Here is a 21,994-nt window from a genome sequence, read left to right on the forward strand (position 1 = left end):
TCCCCCAAAAGCAAGCGCTTTCTGTCTCAAGAAATGCCCATTGTATGCCACCCTATGTCCAGAGATCATAGATCTGGGGGGGTTTATGTATGGGCTGGGTCAACCTTCAGTCTGTGCTCGCTTCGGCAGCACATATACTAAAATTGGAACGATACAGAGAAGATTAGCATGGCCCCTGCGCAAGGATGACACGCAAATTCGTGAAGCGTTCCATATTTTGGACACATAGCAGGACAGACATGTTCTTTAGCTGCAACATTTATTGACGGGATAAACAGGCCCTCTGTCCATTAGGGCAGGTGTGCTTTTCGGCGTGGAGCTCGTCAGAGTGCGTTTTATTTGGAGATAGCGCTGCGAGTGCTCCAAGCTTATGCCCAGTGGGTGATGATTGCTACATGCCAGGGCAGTTCTAAGCTCTCCTAGGTGCTATTTGCCAACAGCGCATATCACTGTCAGCCTATCTGCTTCACGGGCCAAAGTGCAAAGGGGCTCAGGGCCTGAGTCAGCAGCCAGTGTTTCCTTCCGGTGCCCGGATCCTTCCTTGGGGGGCTGCAAGCTAGAGGTTCTCTCTGGCCCAGGCAGCCTGCACGGGTAACTGAAATCCTGCAGCACCCCCCCCCCCCCCGTGCCCCAGCGTGTCTCTATCAGGGCCTGGTCTCTGCTGCTGCTGATGCTGACAGGCCCCCAAGCGCCCCAGACACACCTTCCCAGGGTTGCAGCAGTTTCTGCTTCCTGCTTCCAGCTCAGTGCTGGTGCTACTGTGGAGTAAACAGGGTTAGTAGAGAGAGAGGGGGAGAGAGAGAGAGAGAGAGAGAGAGAGAGAGAGAGAGGGAGGGAGGGAGGGCGGGCGGTGCATATTCAAATCATCAGTCAGCCAGAGCCTGCTGGGAGCCCATTTCTGCAGGCCCACTGACTGCTGGCTGCTGCCCCCGATGGTTGGAGAAGGGCCAGGCTGGGCTAGGCCACACAGCAAGGGCCAAGCCCTCCTCCGGTGCTCCTTCTGATGATGTCTCCCTGAGTGTCTGAGGTCGAGAAAAAGCCCGCCCGCAGAACTGGCCAGAGAGGTCTCTGGCCGATCGTGGCCGATCAGGGGCGTGAAGGGCGGCAGGCAGGCCACCGGCGCAGCAGGCAGCGCAGGGGACGTGCACCTCAAGGCCTTGGCCACCATCTCTCCCTTGGCTTTCAGTGTACCTCAGAATGCCTTTGCTGTTCCGGATCAGGGGAGAGAAGCAACCTTTTCTTAGCAGGTGGGGTCTGTGCTACAGACACGTGGCATTTTCCCAACTGGTTCACAAGCCAACCCCCACCCTTTACAGCGCAGACACAGAAAGCATTTGCTGCTGGTTGGGATTTTCGGGATGGGCCCCTGCTGCTGATGTATTAGGATGGACTTTGGCCAGTCTTTCTTTCTTATACCGACGGCCCGCCCATAAAATTAAAGCACCTTTGCAGGCACAGATGCTCTTAGGGATTTAAATGTAACAGCAGGACCCAAAAAGCAAGGAATGAACCCGAGCCAGATAGGAGTCGACCCTACAATCTTCTGATCCGTACGTAGTCAGACGCCTCATACTGGCCCTCTTGTGTCCCACCTCATCCTCCTCCGCGCAGGCCTTCCAGGGGCCTTTCTGAGGTAGGTGCGCCTGCAAGCCCTGCTGGACCTGATTTTCTAGCCCACGCGCATCACACCCTGACGCTGTTGATAATGCAGCTAACCCCCGGCCCATAGCTGTTGTAAGGGAGAACCTGGACCTGCCAAAGGGAACCAGACCCACGGTGACTTAAAAGCCAAGGGCACTGAAGCCAGCCCCGCCAAAGGAACATTTTAAGTCAGCCTCTGAATGCAAGCAGGGGGCCATCCTGCGCCCCCTGGGGGCGGGGGGGGGGACTGACATGCCGGCCAGCTGCCTCCTCTTGCCTTCTCTTGGAACAGCCCATGGGCCCCCAAACAAAGCCCCCTGACAGGCAGGCCCTCTGTGTTTCCTCTGGCTTGTGGGACTACTGTAATGCACCCAGGCATTGTGCTGGGATCAATCACTTTGCATACAGACTGCACCATGAGCCTTTGCAACTACATTGCTCCGGCAAGCATTCCAAAAATAACAAAAACTCACCTCTCGGACCAGCGCAGCAGTGAATAAGCGCGGACCATTGCTCTCTGCCTCCGTTTCATATCATTCCCCCAAAAGCAAGCGCTTTCTGTCTCAAGAAATGCCCATTGTATGCCACCCTATGTCCAGAGATCATAGATCTGGGGGGGTTTATGTATGGGCTGGGTCAACCTTCAGTCTGTGCTCGCTTCGGCAGCACATATACTAAAATTGGAACGATACAGAGAAGATTAGCATGGCCCCTGCGCAAGGATGACACGCAAATTCGTGAAGCGTTCCATATTTTGGACACATAGCAGGACAGACATGTTCTTTAGCTGCAACATTTATTGACGGGATAAACAGGCCCTCTGTCCATTAGGGCAGGTGTGCTTTTCGGCGTGGAGCTCGTCAGAGTGCGTTTTATTTGGAGATAGCGCTGCGAGTGCTCCAAGCTTATGCCCAGTGGGTGATGATTGCTACATGCCAGGGCAGTTCTAAGCTCTCCTAGGTGCTATTTGCCAACAGCGCATATCACTGTCAGCCTATCTGCTTCACGGGCCAAAGTGCAAAGGGGCTCAGGGCCTGAGTCAGCAGCCAGTGTTTCCTTCCGGTGCCCGGATCCTTCCTTGGGGGGCTGCAAGCTAGAGGTTCTCTCTGGCCCAGGCAGCCTGCACGGGTAACTGAAATCCTGCAGCACCCCCCCCCCCGTGCCCCAGCGTGTCTCTATCAGGGCCTGGTCTCTGCTGCTGCTGATGCTGACAGGCCCCCAAGCGCCCCAGACACACCTTCCCAGGGTTGCAGCAGTTTCTGCTTCCTGCTTCCAGCTCAGTGCTGGTGCTACTGTGGAGTAAACAGGGTTAGTAGAGAGAGAGGGGGAGAGAGAGAGAGAGAGAGAGAGAGAGAGAGAGAGAGAGGGAGGGAGGGAGGGAGGGAGGGCGGTGCATATTCAAATCATCAGTCAGCCAGAGCCTGCTGGGAGCCCATTTCTGCAGGCCCACTGACTGCTGGCTGCTGCCCCCGATGGTTGGAGAAGGGCCAGGCTGGGCTAGGCCACACAGCAAGGGCCAAGCCCTCCTCCGGTGCTCCTTCTGATGATGTCTCCCTGAGTGTCTGAGGTCGAGAAAAAGCCCGCCCGCAGAACTGGCCAGAGAGGTCTCTGGCCGATCAGGGGCGTGAAGGGCGGCAGGCAGGCAGGCAGGCCACCGGCGCAGCAGGCAGCGCAGGGGACGTGCACCTCAAGGCCTTGGCCACCATCTCTCCCTTGGCTTTCAGTGTACCTCAGAATGCCTTTGCTGTTCCGGATCAGGGGAGAGAAGCAACCTTTTCTTAGCAGGTGGGGTCTGTGCTACAGACACGTGGCATTTTCCCAACTGGTTCACAAGCCAACCCCCACCCTTTACAGCGCAGACACAGAAAGCATTTGCTGCTGGTTGGGATTTTCGGGATGGGCCCCTGCTGCTGATGTATTAGGATGGACTTTGGCCAGTCTTTCTTTCTTATACCGACGGCCCGCCCATAAAATTAAAGCACCTTTGCAGGCACAGATGCTCTTAGGGATTTAAATGTAACAGCAGGACCCAAAAAGCAAGGAATGAACCCGAGCCAGATAGGAGTCGACCCTACAATCTTCTGATCCGTACGTAGTCAGACGCCTCATACTGGCCCTCTTGTGTCCCACCTCATCCTCCTCCGCGCAGGCCTTCCAGGGGCCTTTCTGAGGTAGGTGCGCCTGCAAGCCCTGCTGGACCTGATTTTCTAGCCCACGCGCATCACACCCTGACGCTGTTGATAATGCAGCTAACCCCCGGCCCATAGCTGTTGTAAGGGAGAACCTGGACCTGCCAAAGGGAACCAGACCCACGGTGACTTAAAAGCCAAGGGCACTGAAGCCAGCCCCGCCAAAGGAACATTTTAAGTCAGCCTCTGAATGCAAGCAGGGGGCCATCCTGCGCCCCCTGGGGGCGGGGGGGGGGACTGACATGCCGGCCAGCTGCCTCCTCTTGCCTTCTCTTGGAACAGCCCATGGGCCCCCAAACAAAGCCCCCTGACAGGCAGGCCCTCTGTGTTTCCTCTGGCTTGTGGGACTACTGTAATGCACCCAGGCATTGTGCTGGGATCAATCACTTTGCATACAGACTGCACCATGAGCCTTTGCAACTACATTGCTCCGGCAAGCATTCCAAAAATAACAAAAACTCACCTCTCGGACCAGCGCAGCAGTGAATAAGCGCGGACCATTGCTCTCTGGCTCCGTTTCATATCATTCCCCCAAAAGCAAGCGCTTTCTGTCTCAAGAAATGCCCATTGTATGCCACCCTATGTCCAGAGATCATAGATCTGGGGGGGTTTATGTATGGGCTGGGTCAACCTTCAGTCTGTGCTCGCTTCGGCAGCACATATACTAAAATTGGAACGAAGATTAGCATGGCCCCTGCGCAAGGATGACACGCAAATTCGTGAAGCGTTCCATATTTTGGACACATAGCAGGACAGACATGTTCTTTAGCTGCAACATTTATTGACGGGATAAACAGGCCCTCTGTCCATTAGGGCAGGTGTGCTTTTCGGCGTGGAGCTCGTCAGAGTGCGTTTTATTTGGAGATAGCGCTGCGAGTGCTCCAAGCTTATGCCCAGTGGGTGATGATTGCTACATGCCAGGGCAGTTCTAAGCTCTCCTAGGTGCTATTTGCCAACAGCGCATATCACTGTCAGCCTATCTGCTTCACGGGCCAAAGTGCAAAGGGGCTCAGGGCCTGAGTCAGCAGCCAGTGTTTCCTTCCGGTGCCCGGATCCTTCCTTGGGGGGCTGCAAGCTAGAGGTTCTCTCTGGCCCAGGCAGCCTGCACGGGTAACTGAAATCCTGCAGCACCCCCCCCCCACCCCGTGCCCCAGCGTGTCTCTATCAGGGCCTGGTCTCTGCTGCTGCTGATGCTGACAGGCCCCCAAGCGCCCCAGACACACCTTCCCAGGGTTGCAGCAGTTTCTGCTTCCTGCTTCCAGCTCAGTGCTGGTGCTACTGTGGAGTAAACAGGGTTAGTAGAGAGAGAGGGGGAGAGAGAGAGAGAGAGAGAGAGAGAGAGAGAGGGAGGGAGGGAGGGCGGGCGGTGCATATTCAAATCATCAGTCAGCCAGAGCCTGCTGGGAGCCCATTTCTGCAGGCCCACTGACTGCTGGCTGCTGCCCCCGATGGTTGGAGAAGGGCCAGGCTGGGCTAGGCCACACAGCAAGGGCCAAGCCCTCCTCCGGTGCTCCTTCTGATGATGTCTCCCTGAGTGTCTGAGGTCGAGAAAAAGCCCGCCCGCAGAACTGGCCAGAGAGGTCTCTGGCCGATCGTGGCCGATCAGGGGCGTGAAGGGCGGCAGGCAGGCCACCGGCGCAGCAGGCAGCGCAGGGGACGTGCACCTCAAGGCCTTGGCCACCATCTCTCCCTTGGCTTTCAGTGTACCTCAGAATGCCTTTGCTGTTCCGGATCAGGGGAGAGAAGCAACCTTTTCTTAGCAGGTGGGGTCTGTGCTACAGACACGTGGCATTTTCCCAACTGGTTCACAAGCCAACCCCCACCCTTTACAGCGCAGACACAGAAAGCATTTGCTGCTGGTTGGGATTTTCGGGATGGGCCCCTGCTGCTGATGTATTAGGATGGACTTTGGCCAGTCTTTCTTTCTTATACCGACGGCCCGCCCATAAAATTAAAGCACCTTTGCAGGCACAGATGCTCTTAGGGATTTAAATGTAACAGCAGGACCCAAAAAGCAAGGAATGAACCCGAGCCAGATAGGAGTCGACCCTACAATCTTCTGATCCGTACGTAGTCAGACGCCTCATACTGGCCCTCTTGTGTCCCACCTCATCCTCCTCCGCGCAGGCCTTCCAGGGGCCTTTCTGAGGTAGGTGCGCCTGCAAGCCCTGCTGGACCTGATTTTCTAGCCCACGCGCATCACACCCTGACGCTGTTGATAATGCAGCTAACCCCCGGCCCATAGCTGTTGTAAGGGAGAACCTGGACCTGCCAAAGGGAACCAGACCCACGGTGACTTAAAAGCCAAGGGCACTGAAGCCAGCCCCGCCAAAGGAACATTTTAAGTCAGCCTCTGAATGCAAGCAGGGGGCCATCCTGCGCCCCCTGGGGGCGGGGGGGGGGACTGACATGCCGGCCAGCTGCCTCCTCTTGCCTTCTCTTGGAACAGCCCATGGGCCCCCAAACAAAGCCCCCTGACAGGCAGGCCCTCTGTGTTTCCTCTGGCTTGTGGGACTACTGTAATGCACCCAGGCATTGTGCTGGGATCAATCACTTTGCATACAGACTGCACCATGAGCCTTTGCAACTACATTGCTCCGGCAAGCATTCCAAAAATAACAAAAACTCACCTCTCGGACCAGCGCAGCAGTGAATAAGCGCGGACCATTGCTCTCTGCCTCCGTTTCATATCATTCCCCCAAAAGCAAGCGCTTTCTGTCTCAAGAAATGCCCATTGTATGCCACCCTATGTCCAGAGATCATAGATCTGGGGGGGTTTATGTATGGGCTGGGTCAACCTTCAGTCTGTGCTCGCTTCGGCAGCACATATACTAAAATTGGAACGATACAGAGAAGATTAGCATGGCCCCTGCGCAAGGATGACACGCAAATTCGTGAAGCGTTCCATATTTTGGACACATAGCAGGACAGACATGTTCTTTAGCTGCAACATTTATTGACGGGATAAACAGGCCCTCTGTCCATTAGGGCAGGTGTGCTTTTCGGCGTGGAGCTCGTCAGAGTGCGTTTTATTTGGAGATAGCGCTGCGAGTGCTCCAAGCTTATGCCCAGTGGGTGATGATTGCTACATGCCAGGGCAGTTCTAAGCTCTCCTAGGTGCTATTTGCCAACAGCGCATATCACTGTCAGCCTATCTGCTTCACGGGCCAAAGTGCAAAGGGGCTCAGGGCCTGAGTCAGCAGCCAGTGTTTCCTTCCGGTGCCCGGATCCTTCCTTGGGGGGCTGCAAGCTAGAGGTTCTCTCTGGCCCAGGCAGCCTGCACGGGTAACTGAAATCCTGCAGCACCCCCCCCCCACCCCGTGCCCCAGCGTGTCTCTATCAGGGCCTGGTCTCTGCTGCTGCTGATGCTGACAGGCCCCCAAGCGCCCCAGACACACCTTCCCAGGGTTGCAGCAGTTTCTGCTTCCTGCTTCCAGCTCAGTGCTGGTGCTACTGTGGAGTAAACAGGGTTAGTAGAGAGAGAGGGGGAGAGAGAGAGAGAGAGAGAGAGAGAGAGAGAGAGAGAGAGGGAGGGAGGGAGGGCGGGCGGTGCATATTCAAATCATCAGTCAGCCAGAGCCTGCTGGGAGCCCATTTCTGCAGGCCCACTGACTGCTGGCTGCTGCCCCCGATGGTTGGAGAAGGGCCAGGCTGGGCTAGGCCACACAGCAAGGGCCAAGCCCTCCTCCGGTGCTCCTTCTGATGATGTCTCCCTGAGTGTCTGAGGTCGAGAAAAAGCCCGCCCGCAGAACTGGCCAGAGAGGTCTCTGGCCGATCGTGGCCGATCAGGGGCGTGAAGGGCGGCAGGCAGGCCACCGGCGCAGCAGGCAGCGCAGGGGACGTGCACCTCAAGGCCTTGGCCACCATCTCTCCCTTGGCTTTCAGTGTACCTCAGAATGCCTTTGCTGTTCCGGATCAGGGGAGAGAAGCAACCTTTTCTTAGCAGGTGGGGTCTGTGCTACAGACACGTGGCATTTTCCCAACTGGTTCACAAGCCAACCCCCACCCTTTACAGCGCAGACACAGAAAGCATTTGCTGCTGGTTGGGATTTTCGGGATGGGCCCCTGCTGCTGATGTATTAGGATGGACTTTGGCCAGTCTTTCTTTCTTATACCGACGGCCCGCCCATAAAATTAAAGCACCTTTGCAGGCACAGATGCTCTTAGGGATTTAAATGTAACAGCAGGACCCAAAAAGCAAGGAATGAACCCGAGCCAGATAGGAGTCGACCCTACAATCTTCTGATCCGTACGTAGTCAGACGCCTCATACTGGCCCTCTTGTGTCCCACCTCATCCTCCTCCGCGCAGGCCTTCCAGGGGCCTTTCTGAGGTAGGTGCGCCTGCAAGCCCTGCTGGACCTGATTTTCTAGCCCACGCGCATCACACCCTGACGCTGTTGATAATGCAGCTAACCCCCGGCCCATAGCTGTTGTAAGGGAGAACCTGGACCTGCCAAAGGGAACCAGACCCACGGTGACTTAAAAGCCAAGGGCACTGAAGCCAGCCCCGCCAAAGGAACATTTTAAGTCAGCCTCTGAATGCAAGCAGGGGGCCATCCTGCGCCCCCTGGGGGCGGGGGGGGGGACTGACATGCCGGCCAGCTGCCTCCTCTTGCCTTCTCTTGGAACAGCCCATGGGCCCCCAAACAAAGCCCCCTGACAGGCAGGCCCTCTGTGTTTCCTCTGGCTTGTGGGACTACTGTAATGCACCCAGGCATTGTGCTGGGATCAATCACTTTGCATACAGACTGCACCATGAGCCTTTGCAACTACATTGCTCCGGCAAGCATTCCAAAAATAACAAAAACTCACCTCTCGGACCAGCGCAGCAGTGAATAAGCGCGGACCATTGCTCTCTGGCTCCGTTTCATATCATTCCCCCAAAAGCAAGCGCTTTCTGTCTCAAGAAATGCCCATTGTATGCCACCCTATGTCCAGAGATCATAGATCTGGGGGGGTTTATGTATGGGCTGGGTCAACCTTCAGTCTGTGCTCGCTTCGGCAGCACATATACTAAAATTGGAACGATACAGAGAAGATTAGCATGGCCCCTGCGCAAGGATGACACGCAAATTCGTGAAGCGTTCCATATTTTGGACACATAGCAGGACAGACATGTTCTTTAGCTGCAACATTTATTGACGGGATAAACAGGCCCTCTGTCCATTAGGGCAGGTGTGCTTTTCGGCGTGGAGCTCGTCAGAGTGCGTTTTATTTGGAGATAGCGCTGCGAGTGCTCCAAGCTTATGCCCAGTGGGTGATGATTGCTACATGCCAGGGCAGTTCTAAGCTCTCCTAGGTGCTATTTGCCAACAGCGCATATCACTGTCAGCCTATCTGCTTCACGGGCCAAAGTGCAAAGGGGCTCAGGGCCTGAGTCAGCAGCCAGTGTTTCCTTCCGGTGCCCGGATCCTTCCTTGGGGGGCTGCAAGCTAGAGGTTCTCTCTGGCCCAGGCAGCCTGCACGGGTAACTGAAATCCTGCAGCACCCCCCCCCCCCCCCCGTGCCCCAGCGTGTCTCTATCAGGGCCTGGTCTCTGCTGCTGCTGATGCTGACAGGCCCCCAAGCGCCCCAGACACACCTTCCCAGGGTTGCAGCAGTTTCTGCTTCCTGCTTCCAGCTCAGTGCTGGTGCTACTGTGGAGTAAACAGGGTTAGTAGAGAGAGAGGGGGAGAGAGAGAGAGAGAGAGAGAGAGAGAGAGGGAGGGAGGGAGGGAGGGCGGTGCATATTCAAATCATCAGTCAGCCAGAGCCTGCTGGGAGCCCATTTCTGCAGGCCCACTGACTGCTGGCTGCTGCCCCCGATGGTTGGAGAAGGGCCAGGCTGGGCTAGGCCACACAGCAAGGGCCAAGCCCTCCTCCGGTGCTCCTTCTGATGATGTCTCCCTGAGTGTCTGAGGTCGAGAAAAAGCCCGCCCGCAGAACTGGCCAGAGAGGTCTCTGGCCGATCGTGGCCGATCAGGGGCGTGAAGGGCGGCAGGCAGGCCACCGGCGCAGCAGGCAGCGCAGGGGACGTGCACCTCAAGGCCTTGGCCACCATCTCTCCCTTGGCTTTCAGTGTACCTCAGAATGCCTTTGCTGTTCCGGATCAGGGGAGAGAAGCAACCTTTTCTTAGCAGGTGGGGTCTGTGCTACAGACACGTGGCATTTTCCCAACTGGTTCACAAGCCAACCCCCACCCTTTACAGCGCAGACACAGAAAGCATTTGCTGCTGGTTGGGATTTTCGGGATGGGCCCCTGCTGCTGATGTATTAGGATGGACTTTGGCCAGTCTTTCTTTCTTATACCGACGGCCCGCCCATAAAATTAAAGCACCTTTGCAGGCACAGATGCTCTTAGGGATTTAAATGTAACAGCAGGACCCAAAAAGCAAGGAATGAACCCGAGCCAGATAGGAGTCGACCCTACAATCTTCTGATCCGTACGTAGTCAGACGCCTCATACTGGCCCTCTTGTGTCCCACCTCATCCTCCTCCGCGCAGGCCTTCCAGGGGCCTTTCTGAGGTAGGTGCGCCTGCAAGCCCTGCTGGACCTGATTTTCTAGCCCACGCGCATCACACCCTGACGCTGTTGATAATGCAGCTAACCCCCGGCCCATAGCTGTTGTAAGGGAGAACCTGGACCTGCCAAAGGGAACCAGACCCACGGTGACTTAAAAGCCAAGGGCACTGAAGCCAGCCCCGCCAAAGGAACATTTTAAGTCAGCCTCTGAATGCAAGCAGGGGGCCATCCTGCGCCCCCTGGGGGCGGGGGGGGGGACTGACATGCCGGCCAGCTGCCTCCTCTTGCCTTCTCTTGGAACAGCCCATGGGCCCCCAAACAAAGCCCCCTGACAGGCAGGCCCTCTGTGTTTCCTCTGGCTTGTGGGACTACTGTAATGCACCCAGGCATTGTGCTGGGATCAATCACTTTGCATACAGACTGCACCATGAGCCTTTGCAACTACATTGCTCCGGCAAGCATTCCAAAAATAACAAAAACTCACCTCTCGGACCAGCGCAGCAGTGAATAAGCGCGGACCATTGCTCTCTGGCTCCGTTTCATATCATTCCCCCAAAAGCAAGCGCTTTCTGTCTCAAGAAATGCCCATTGTATGCCACCCTATGTCCAGAGATCATAGATCTGGGGGGGTTTATGTATGGGCTGGGTCAACCTTCAGTCTGTGCTCGCTTCGGCAGCACATATACTAAAATTGGAACGATACAGAGAAGATTAGCATGGCCCCTGCGCAAGGATGACACGCAAATTCGTGAAGCGTTCCATATTTTGGACACATAGCAGGACAGACATGTTCTTTAGCTGCAACATTTATTGACGGGATAAACAGGCCCTCTGTCCATTAGGGCAGGTGTGCTTTTCGGCGTGGAGCTCGTCAGAGTGCGTTTTATTTGGAGATAGCGCTGCGAGTGCTCCAAGCTTATGCCCAGTGGGTGATGATTGCTACATGCCAGGGCAGTTCTAAGCTCTCCTAGGTGCTATTTGCCAACAGCGCATATCACTGTCAGCCTATCTGCTTCACGGGCCAAAGTGCAAAGGGGCTCAGGGCCTGAGTCAGCAGCCAGTGTTTCCTTCCGGTGCCCGGATCCTTCCTTGGGGGGCTGCAAGCTAGAGGTTCTCTCTGGCCCAGGCAGCCTGCACGGGTAACTGAAATCCTGCAGCACCCCCCCCCCCCCCGTGCCCCAGCGTGTCTCTATCAGGGCCTGGTCTCTGCTGCTGCTGATGCTGACAGGCCCCCAAGCGCCCCAGACACACCTTCCCAGGGTTGCAGCAGTTTCTGCTTCCTGCTTCCAGCTCAGTGCTGGTGCTACTGTGGAGTAAACAGGGTTAGTAGAGAGAGAGGGGGAGAGAGAGAGAGAGAGAGAGAGAGAGAGAGAGAGAGGGAGGGAGGGAGGGCGGGCGGTGCATATTCAAATCATCAGTCAGCCAGAGCCTGCTGGGAGCCCATTTCTGCAGGCCCACTGACTGCTGGCTGCTGCCCCCGATGGTTGGAGAAGGGCCAGGCTGGGCTAGGCCACACAGCAAGGGCCAAGCCCTCCTCCGGTGCTCCTTCTGATGATGTCTCCCTGAGTGTCTGAGGTCGAGAAAAAGCCCGCCCGCAGAACTGGCCAGAGAGGTCTCTGGCCGATCGTGGCCGATCAGGGGCGTGAAGGGCGGCAGGCAGGCCACCGGCGCAGCAGGCAGCGCAGGGGACGTGCACCTCAAGGCCTTGGCCACCATCTCTCCCTTGGCTTTCAGTGTACCTCAGAATGCCTTTGCTGTTCCGGATCAGGGGAGAGAAGCAACCTTTTCTTAGCAGGTGGGGTCTGTGCTACAGACACGTGGCATTTTCCCAACTGGTTCACAAGCCAACCCCCACCCTTTACAGCGCAGACACAGAAAGCATTTGCTGCTGGTTGGGATTTTCGGGATGGGCCCCTGCTGCTGATGTATTAGGATGGACTTTGGCCAGTCTTTCTTTCTTATACCGACGGCCCGCCCATAAAATTAAAGCACCTTTGCAGGCACAGATGCTCTTAGGGATTTAAATGTAACAGCAGGACCCAAAAAGCAAGGAATGAACCCGAGCCAGATAGGAGTCGACCCTACAATCTTCTGATCCGTACGTAGTCAGACGCCTCATACTGGCCCTCTTGTGTCCCACCTCATCCTCCTCCGCGCAGGCCTTCCAGGGGCCTTTCTGAGGTAGGTGCGCCTGCAAGCCCTGCTGGACCTGATTTTCTAGCCCACGCGCATCACACCCTGACGCTGTTGATAATGCAGCTAACCCCCGGCCCATAGCTGTTGTAAGGGAGAACCTGGACCTGCCAAAGGGAACCAGACCCACGGTGACTTAAAAGCCAAGGGCACTGAAGCCAGCCCCGCCAAAGGAACATTTTAAGTCAGCCTCTGAATGCAAGCAGGGGGCCATCCTGCGCCCCCTGGGGGCGGGGGGGGGGACTGACATGCCGGCCAGCTGCCTCCTCTTGCCTTCTCTTGGAACAGCCCATGGGCCCCCAAACAAAGCCCCCTGACAGGCAGGCCCTCTGTGTTTCCTCTGGCTTGTGGGACTACTGTAATGCACCCAGGCATTGTGCTGGGATCAATCACTTTGCATACAGACTGCACCATGAGCCTTTGCAACTACATTGCTCCGGCAAGCATTCCAAAAATAACAAAAACTCACCTCTCGGACCAGCGCAGCAGTGAATAAGCGCGGACCATTGCTCTCTGCCTCCGTTTCATATCATTCCCCCAAAAGCAAGCGCTTTCTGTCTCAAGAAATGCCCATTGTATGCCACCCTATGTCCAGAGATCATAGATCTGGGGGGGTTTATGTATGGGCTGGGTCAACCTTCAGTCTGTGCTCGCTTCGGCAGCACATATACTAAAATTGGAACGATACAGAGAAGATTAGCATGGCCCCTGCGCAAGGATGACACGCAAATTCGTGAAGCGTTCCATATTTTGGACACATAGCAGGACAGACATGTTCTTTAGCTGCAACATTTATTGACGGGATAAACAGGCCCTCTGTCCATTAGGGCAGGTGTGCTTTTCGGCGTGGAGCTCGTCAGAGTGCGTTTTATTTGGAGATAGCGCTGCGAGTGCTCCAAGCTTATGCCCAGTGGGTGATGATTGCTACATGCCAGGGCAGTTCTAAGCTCTCCTAGGTGCTATTTGCCAACAGCGCATATCACTGTCAGCCTATCTGCTTCACGGGCCAAAGTGCAAAGGGGCTCAGGGCCTGAGTCAGCAGCCAGTGTTTCCTTCCGGTGCCCGGATCCTTCCTTGGGGGGCTGCAAGCTAGAGGTTCTCTCTGGCCCAGGCAGCCTGCACGGGTAACTGAAATCCTGCAGCACCCCCCCCCCCGTGCCCCAGCGTGTCTCTATCAGGGCCTGGTCTCTGCTGCTGCTGATGCTGACAGGCCCCCAAGCGCCCCAGACACACCTTCCCAGGGTTGCAGCAGTTTCTGCTTCCTGCTTCCAGCTCAGTGCTGGTGCTACTGTGGAGTAAACAGGGTTAGTAGAGAGAGAGGGGGAGAGAGAGAGAGAGAGAGAGAGAGAGAGAGAGAGAGAGAGAGGGAGGGAGGGAGGGAGGGAGGGCGGTGCATATTCAAATCATCAGTCAGCCAGAGCCTGCTGGGAGCCCATTTCTGCAGGCCCACTGACTGCTGGCTGCTGCCCCCGATGGTTGGAGAAGGGCCAGGCTGGGCTAGGCCACACAGCAAGGGCCAAGCCCTCCTCCGGTGCTCCTTCTGATGATGTCTCCCTGAGTGTCTGAGGTCGAGAAAAAGCCCGCCCGCAGAACTGGCCAGAGAGGTCTCTGGCCGATCAGGGGCGTGAAGGGCGGCAGGCAGGCCACCGGCGCAGCAGGCAGCGCAGGGGACGTGCACCTCAAGGCCTTGGCCACCATCTCTCCCTTGGCTTTCAGTGTACCTCAGAATGCCTTTGCTGTTCCGGATCAGGGGAGAGAAGCAACCTTTTCTTAGCAGGTGGGGTCTGTGCTACAGACACGTGGCATTTTCCCAACTGGTTCACAAGCCAACCCCCACCCTTTACAGCGCAGACACAGAAAGCATTTGCTGCTGGTTGGGATTTTCGGGATGGGCCCCTGCTGCTGATGTATTAGGATGGACTTTGGCCAGTCTTTCTTTCTTATACCGACGGCCCGCCCATAAAATTAAAGCACCTTTGCAGGCACAGATGCTCTTAGGGATTTAAATGTAACAGCAGGACCCAAAAAGCAAGGAATGAACCCGAGCCAGATAGGAGTCGACCCTACAATCTTCTGATCCGTACGTAGTCAGACGCCTCATACTGGCCCTCTTGTGTCCCACCTCATCCTCCTCCGCGCAGGCCTTCCAGGGGCCTTTCTGAGGTAGGTGCGCCTGCAAGCCCTGCTGGACCTGATTTTCTAGCCCACGCGCATCACACCCTGACGCTGTTGATAATGCAGCTAACCCCCGGCCCATAGCTGTTGTAAGGGAGAACCTGGACCTGCCAAAGGGAACCAGACCCACGGTGACTTAAAAGCCAAGGGCACTGAAGCCAGCCCCGCCAAAGGAACATTTTAAGTCAGCCTCTGAATGCAAGCAGGGGGCCATCCTGCGCCCCCTGGGGGCGGGGGGGGGGACTGACATGCCGGCCAGCTGCCTCCTCTTGCCTTCTCTTGGAACAGCCCATGGGCCCCCAAACAAAGCCCCCTGACAGGCAGGCCCTCTGTGTTTCCTCTGGCTTGTGGGACTACTGTAATGCACCCAGGCATTGTGCTGGGATCAATCACTTTGCATACAGACTGCACCATGAGCCTTTGCAACTACATTGCTCCGGCAAGCATTCCAAAAATAACAAAAACTCACCTCTCGGACCAGCGCAGCAGTGAATAAGCGCGGACCATTGCTCTCTGGCTCCGTTTCATATCATTCCCCCAAAAGCAAGCGCTTTCTGTCTCAAGAAATGCCCATTGTATGCCACCCTATGTCCAGAGATCATAGATCTGGGGGGGTTTATGTATGGGCTGGGTCAACCTTCAGTCTGTGCTCGCTTCGGCAGCACATATACTAAAATTGGAACGATACAGAGAAGATTAGCATGGCCCCTGCGCAAGGATGACACGCAAATTCGTGAAGCGTTCCATATTTTGGACACATAGCAGGACAGACATGTTCTTTAGCTGCAACATTTATTGACGGGATAAACAGGCCCTCTGTCCATTAGGGCAGGTGTGCTTTTCGGCGTGGAGCTCGTCAGAGTGCGTTTTATTTGGAGATAGCGCTGCGAGTGCTCCAAGCTTATGCCCAGTGGGTGATGATTGCTACATGCCAGGGCAGTTCTAAGCTCTCCTAGGTGCTATTTGCCAACAGCGCATATCACTGTCAGCCTATCTGCTTCACGGGCCAAAGTGCAAAGGGGCTCAGGGCCTGAGTCAGCAGCCAGTGTTTCCTTCCGGTGCCCGGATCCTTCCTTGGGGGGCTGCAAGCTAGAGGTTCTCTCTGGCCCAGGCAGCCTGCACGGGTAACTGAAATCCTGCAGCACCCCCCCCCCCACCCCGTGCCCCAGCGTGTCTCTATCAGGGCCTGGTCTCTGCTGCTGCTGATGCTGACAGGCCCCCAAGCGCCCCAGACACACCTTCCCAGGGTTGCAGCAGTTTCTGCTTCCTGCTTCCAGCTCAGTGCTGGTGCTACTGTGGAGTAAACAGGGTTAGTAGAGAGAGAGGGGGAGAGAGAGAGAGAGAGAGAGAGAGAGAGAGAGGGAGGGAGGGAGGGCGGGCGGTGCATATTCAAATCATCAGTCAGCCAGAGCCTGCTGGGAGCCCATTTCTGCAGGCCCACTGACTGCTGGCTGCTGCCCCCGATGGTTGGAGAAGGGCCAGGCTGGGCTAGGCCACACAGCAAGGGCCAAGCCCTCCTCCGGTGCTCCTTCTGATGATGTCTCCCTGAGTGTCTGAGGTCGAGAAAAAGCCCGCCCGCAGAACTGGCCAGAGAGGTCTCTGGCCGATCGTGGCCGATCAGGGGCGTGAAGGGCGGCAGGCAGGCCACCGGCGCAGCAGGCAGCGCAGGGGACGTGCACCTCAAGGCCTTGGCCACCATCTCTCCCTTGGCTTTCAGTGTACCTCAGAATGCCTTTGCTGTTCCGGATCAGGGGAGAGAAGCAACCTTTTCTTAGCAGGTGGGGTCTGTGCTACAGACACGTGGCATTTTCCCAACTGGTTCACAAGCCAACCCCCACCCTTTACAGCGCAGACACAGAAAGCATTTGCTGCTGGTTGGGATTTTCGGGATGGGCCCCTGCTGCTGATGTATTAGGATGGACTTTGGCCAGTCTTTCTTTCTTATACCGACGGCCCGCCCATAAAATTAAAGCACCTTTGCAGGCACAGATGCTCTTAGGGATTTAAATGTAACAGCAGGACCCAAAAAGCAAGGAATGAACCCGAGCCAGATAGGAGTCGACCCTACAATCTTCTGATCCGTACGTAGTCAGACGCCTCATACTGGCCCTCTTGTGTCCCACCTCATCCTCCTCCGCGCAGGCCTTCCAGGGGCCTTTCTGAGGTAGGTGCGCCTGCAAGCCCTGCTGGACCTGATTTTCTAGCCCACGCGCATCACACCCTGACGCTGTTGATAATGCAGCTAACCCCCGGCCCATAGCTGTTGTAAGGGAGAACCTGGACCTGCCAAAGGGAACCAGACCCACGGTGACTTAAAAGCCAAGGGCACTGAAGCCAGCCCCGCCAAAGGAACATTTTAAGTCAGCCTCTGAATGCAAGCAGGGGGCCATCCTGCGCCCCCTGGGGGCGGGGGGGGGGACTGACATGCCGGCCAGCTGCCTCCTCTTGCCTTCTCTTGGAACAGCCCATGGGCCCCCAAACAAAGCCCCCTGACAGGCAGGCCCTCTGTGTTTCCTCTGGCTTGTGGGACTACTGTAATGCACCCAGGCATTGTGCTGGGATCAATCACTTTGCATACAGACTGCACCATGAGCCTTTGCAACTACATTGCTCCGGCAAGCATTCCAAAAATAACAAAAACTCACCTCTCGGACCAGCGCAGCAGTGAATAAGCGCGGACCATTGCTCTCTGGCTCCGTTTCATATCATTCCCCCAAAAGCAAGCGCTTTCTGTCTCAAGAAATGCCCATTGTATGCCACCCTATGTCCAGAGATCATAGATCTGGGGGGGTTTATGTATGGGCTGGGTCAACCTTCAGTCTGTGCTCGCTTCGGCAGCACATATACTAAAATTGGAACGATACAGAGAAGATTAGCATGGCCCCTGCGCAAGGATGACACGCAAATTCGTGAAGCGTTCCATATTTTGGACACATAGCAGGACAGACATGTTCTTTAGCTGCAACATTTATTGACGGGATAAACAGGCCCTCTGTCCATTAGGGCAGGTGTGCTTTTCGGCGTGGAGCTCGTCAGAGTGCGTTTTATTTGGAGATAGCGCTGCGAGTGCTCCAAGCTTATGCCCAGTGGGTGATGATTGCTACATGCCAGGGCAGTTCTAAGCTCTCCTAGGTGCTATTTGCCAACAGCGCATATCACTGTCAGCCTATCTGCTTCACGGGCCAAAGTGCAAAGGGGCTCAGGGCCTGAGTCAGCAGCCAGTGTTTCCTTCCGGTGCCCGGATCCTTCCTTGGGGGGCTGCAAGCTAGAGGTTCTCTCTGGCCCAGGCAGCCTGCACGGGTAACTGAAATCCTGCAGCACCCCCCCCCCCCCCCGTGCCCCAGCGTGTCTCTATCAGGGCCTGGTCTCTGCTGCTGCTGATGCTGACAGGCCCCCAAGCGCCCCAGACACACCTTCCCAGGGTTGCAGCAGTTTCTGCTTCCTGCTTCCAGCTCAGTGCTGGTGCTACTGTGGAGTAAACAGGGTTAGTAGAGAGAGAGGGGGAGAGAGAGAGAGAGAGAGAGAGAGAGAGAGGGAGGGAGGGAGGGAGGGAGGGCGGTGCATATTCAAATCATCAGTCAGCCAGAGCCTGCTGGGAGCCCATTTCTGCAGGCCCACTGACTGCTGGCTGCTGCCCCCGATGGTTGGAGAAGGGCCAGGCTGGGCTAGGCCACACAGCAAGGGCCAAGCCCTCCTCCGGTGCTCCTTCTGATGATGTCTCCCTGAGTGTCTGAGGTCGAGAAAAAGCCCGCCCGCAGAACTGGCCAGAGAGGTCTCTGGGCGTGAAGGGCGGCAGGCAGGCCACCGGCGCAGCAGGCAGCGCAGGGGACGTGCACCTCAAGGCCTTGGCCACCATCTCTCCCTTGGCTTTCAGTGTACCTCAGAATGCCTTTGCTGTTCCGGATCAGGGGAGAGAAGCAACCTTTTCTTAGCAGGTGGGGTCTGTGCTACAGACACGTGGCATTTTCCCAACTGGTTCACAAGCCAACCCCCACCCTTTACAGCGCAGACACAGAAAGCATTTGCTGCTGGTTGGGATTTTCGGGATGGGCCCCTGCTGCTGATGTATTAGGATGGACTTTGGCCAGTCTTTCTTTCTTATACCGACGGCCCGCCCATAAAATTAAAGCACCTTTGCAGGCACAGATGCTCTTAGGGATTTAAATGTAACAGCAGGACCCAAAAAGCAAGGAATGAACCCGAGCCAGATAGGAGTCGACCCTACAATCTTCTGATCCGTACGTAGTCAGACGCCTCATACTGGCCCTCTTGTGTCCCACCTCATCCTCCTCCGCGCAGGCCTTCCAGGGGCCTTTCTGAGGTAGGTGCGCCTGCAAGCCCTGCTGGACCTGATTTTCTAGCCCACGCGCATCACACCCTGACGCTGTTGATAATGCAGCTAACCCCCGGCCCATAGCTGTTGTAAGGGAGAACCTGGACCTGCCAAAGGGAACCAGACCCACGGTGACTTAAAAGCCAAGGGCACTGAAGCCAGCCCCGCCAAAGGAACATTTTAAGTCAGCCTCTGAATGCAAGCAGGGGGCCATCCTGCGCCCCCTGGGGGCGGGGGGGGGGACTGACATGCCGGCCAGCTGCCTCCTCTTGCCTTCTCTTGGAACAGCCCATGGGCCCCCAAACAAAGCCCCCTGACAGGCAGGCCCTCTGTGTTTCCTCTGGCTTGTGGGACTACTGTAATGCACCCAGGCATTGTGCTGGGATCAATCACTTTGCATACAGACTGCACCATGAGCCTTTGCAACTACATTGCTCCGGCAAGCATTCCAAAAATAACAAAAACTCACCTCTCGGACCAGCGCAGCAGTGAATAAGCGCGGACCATTGCTCTCTGCCTCCGTTTCATATCATTCCCCCAAAAGCAAGCGCTTTCTGTCTCAAGAAATGCCCATTGTATGCCACCCTATGTCCAGAGATCATAGATCTGGGGGGGTTTATGTATGGGCTGGGTCAACCTTCAGTCTGTGCTCGCTTCGGCAGCACATATACTAAAATTGGAACGATACAGAGAAGATTAGCATGGCCCCTGCGCAAGGATGACACGCAAATTCGTGAAGCGTTCCATATTTTGGACACATAGCAGGACAGACATGTTCTTTAGCTGCAACATTTATTGACGGGATAAACAGGCCCTCTGTCCATTAGGGCAGGTGTGCTTTTCGGCGTGGAGCTCGTCAGAGTGCGTTTTATTTGGAGATAGCGCTGCGAGTGCTCCAAGCTTATGCCCAGTGGGTGATGATTGCTACATGCCAGGGCAGTTCTAAGCTCTCCTAGGTGCTATTTGCCAACAGCGCATATCACTGTCAGCCTATCTGCTTCACGGGCCAAAGTGCAAAGGGGCTCAGGGCCTGAGTCAGCAGCCAGTGTTTCCTTCCGGTGCCCGGATCCTTCCTTGGGGGGCTGCAAGCTAGAGGTTCTCTCTGGCCCAGGCAGCCTGCACGGGTAACTGAAATCCTGCAGCACCCCCCCCCCCGTGCCCCAGCGTGTCTCTATCAGGGCCTGGTCTCTGCTGCTGCTGATGCTGACAGGCCCCCAAGCGCCCCAGACACACCTTCCCAGGGTTGCAGCAGTTTCTGCTTCCTGCTTCCAGCTCAGTGCTGGTGCTACTGTGGAGTAAACAGGGTTAGTAGAGAGAGAGGGGGAGAGAGAGAGAGAGAGAGAGAGAGAGAGAGAGAGAGAGAGGGAGGGAGGGAGGGAGGGAGGGCGGTGCATATTCAAATCATCAGTCAGCCAGAGCCTGCTGGGAGCCCATTTCTGCAGGCCCACTGACTGCTGGCTGCTGCCCCCGATGGTTGGAGAAGGGCCAGGCTGGGCTAGGCCACACAGCAAGGGCCAAGCCCTCCTCCGGTGCTCCTTCTGATGATGTCTCCCTGAGTGTCTGAGGTCGAGAAAAAGCCCGCCCGCAGAACTGGCCAGAGAGGTCTCTGGCCGATCAGGGGCGTGAAGGGCGGCAGGCAGGCCACCGGCGCAGCAGGCAGCGCAGGGGACGTGCACCTCAAGGCCTTGGCCACCATCTCTCCCTTGGCTTTCAGTGTACCTCAGAATGCCTTTGCTGTTCCGGATCAGGGGAGAGAAGCAACCTTTTCTTAGCAGGTGGGGTCTGTGCTACAGACACGTGGCATTTTCCCAACTGGTTCACAAGCCAACCCCCACCCTTTACAGCGCAGACACAGAAAGCATTTGCTGCTGGTTGGGATTTTCGGGATGGGCCCCTGCTGCTGATGTATTAGGATGGACTTTGGCCAGTCTTTCTTTCTTATACCGACGGCCCGCCCATAAAATTAAAGCACCTTTGCAGGCACAGATGCTCTTAGGGATTTAAATGTAACAGCAGGACCCAAAAAGCAAGGAATGAACCCGAGCCAGATAGGAGTCGACCCTACAATCTTCTGATCCGTACGTAGTCAGACGCCTCATACTGGCCCTCTTGTGTCCCACCTCATCCTCCTCCGCGCAGGCCTTCCAGGGGCCTTTCTGAGGTAGGTGCGCCTGCAAGCCCTGCTGGACCTGATTTTCTAGCCCACGCGCATCACACCCTGACGCTGTTGATAATGCAGCTAACCCCCGGCCCATAGCTGTTGTAAGGGAGAACCTGGACCTGCCAAAGGGAACCAGACCCACGGTGACTTAAAAGCCAAGGGCACTGAAGCCAGCCCCGCCAAAGGAACATTTTAAGTCAGCCTCTGAATGCAAGCAGGGGGCCATCCTGCGCCCCCTGGGGGCGGGGGGGGGGACTGACATGCCGGCCAGCTGCCTCCTCTTGCCTTCTCTTGGAACAGCCCATGGGCCCCCAAACAAAGCCCCCTGACAGGCAGGCCCTCTGTGTTTCCTCTGGCTTGTGGGACTACTGTAATGCACCCAGGCATTGTGCTGGGATCAATCACTTTGCATACAGACTGCACCATGAGCCTTTGCAACTACATTGCTCCGGCAAGCATTCCAAAAATAACAAAAACTCACCTCTCGGACCAGCGCAGCAGTGAATAAGCGCGGACCATTGCTCTCTGGCTCCGTTTCATATCATTCCCCCAAAAGCAAGCGCTTTCTGTCTCAAGAAATGCCCATTGTATGCCACCCTATGTCCAGAGATCATAGATCTGGGGGGGTTTATGTATGGGCTGGGTCAACCTTCAGTCTGTGCTCGCTTCGGCAGCACATATACTAAAATTGGAACGATACAGAGAAGATTAGCATGGCCCCTGCGCAAGGATGACACGCAAATTCGTGAAGCGTTCCATATTTTGGACACATAGCAGGACAGACATGTTCTTTAGCTGC

At 56.1% G+C, this 21,994-nt stretch overlaps 10 non-coding genes and 1 pseudogene across 10 annotated transcripts; all 11 read left to right on the forward strand.

Moving 5' to 3' along the window:
* The first annotated feature begins 113 nt into the window (after positions 1-113).
* Positions 114-220, forward strand: LOC138568486 (U6 spliceosomal RNA). The gene has a single exon (XR_011302823.1). It is a non-coding gene; the product is annotated as a U6 spliceosomal RNA (small nuclear RNA).
* Positions 221-2,291: 2,071 nt separating this feature from the next.
* Positions 2,292-2,398, forward strand: LOC138568487 (U6 spliceosomal RNA). Its single transcript, XR_011302824.1, has one exon. It is a non-coding gene; the product is annotated as a U6 spliceosomal RNA (small nuclear RNA).
* Positions 2,399-4,470: 2,072 nt separating this feature from the next.
* Positions 4,471-4,569, forward strand: LOC138568560 (U6 spliceosomal RNA; annotated as a pseudogene).
* Positions 4,570-6,637: 2,068 nt separating this feature from the next.
* On the forward strand, positions 6,638-6,744 carry LOC138568488 (U6 spliceosomal RNA). Its single transcript, XR_011302825.1, has one exon. It is a non-coding gene; the product is annotated as a U6 spliceosomal RNA (small nuclear RNA).
* Positions 6,745-8,820: 2,076 nt separating this feature from the next.
* LOC138568489 (U6 spliceosomal RNA) lies at positions 8,821-8,927 on the forward strand. The gene has a single exon (XR_011302826.1). It is a non-coding gene; the product is annotated as a U6 spliceosomal RNA (small nuclear RNA).
* A 2,067-nt stretch (positions 8,928-10,994) lies between these two features.
* LOC138568491 (U6 spliceosomal RNA) lies at positions 10,995-11,101 on the forward strand. Its single transcript, XR_011302827.1, has one exon. It is a non-coding gene; the product is annotated as a U6 spliceosomal RNA (small nuclear RNA).
* Positions 11,102-13,172: 2,071 nt separating this feature from the next.
* Positions 13,173-13,279, forward strand: LOC138568493 (U6 spliceosomal RNA). Its single transcript, XR_011302828.1, has one exon. It is a non-coding gene; the product is annotated as a U6 spliceosomal RNA (small nuclear RNA).
* Positions 13,280-15,347: 2,068 nt separating this feature from the next.
* On the forward strand, positions 15,348-15,454 carry LOC138568494 (U6 spliceosomal RNA). The gene has a single exon (XR_011302829.1). It is a non-coding gene; the product is annotated as a U6 spliceosomal RNA (small nuclear RNA).
* Positions 15,455-17,523: 2,069 nt separating this feature from the next.
* On the forward strand, positions 17,524-17,630 carry LOC138568495 (U6 spliceosomal RNA). The gene has a single exon (XR_011302831.1). It is a non-coding gene; the product is annotated as a U6 spliceosomal RNA (small nuclear RNA).
* A 2,050-nt stretch (positions 17,631-19,680) lies between these two features.
* Positions 19,681-19,787, forward strand: LOC138568496 (U6 spliceosomal RNA). The gene has a single exon (XR_011302832.1). It is a non-coding gene; the product is annotated as a U6 spliceosomal RNA (small nuclear RNA).
* A 2,066-nt stretch (positions 19,788-21,853) lies between these two features.
* LOC138568497 (U6 spliceosomal RNA) lies at positions 21,854-21,960 on the forward strand. Its single transcript, XR_011302833.1, has one exon. It is a non-coding gene; the product is annotated as a U6 spliceosomal RNA (small nuclear RNA).
* The last annotated feature ends 34 nt before the right edge of the window (positions 21,961-21,994 follow it).

This window comes from Ambystoma mexicanum, chromosome 2p (assembly GCF_040938575.1).
Source record: "Ambystoma mexicanum isolate Mex_15411 chromosome 2p, UKY_AmexF1_1, whole genome shotgun sequence".
NCBI lineage: Eukaryota > Metazoa > Chordata > Amphibia > Caudata > Ambystomatidae > Ambystoma > Ambystoma mexicanum.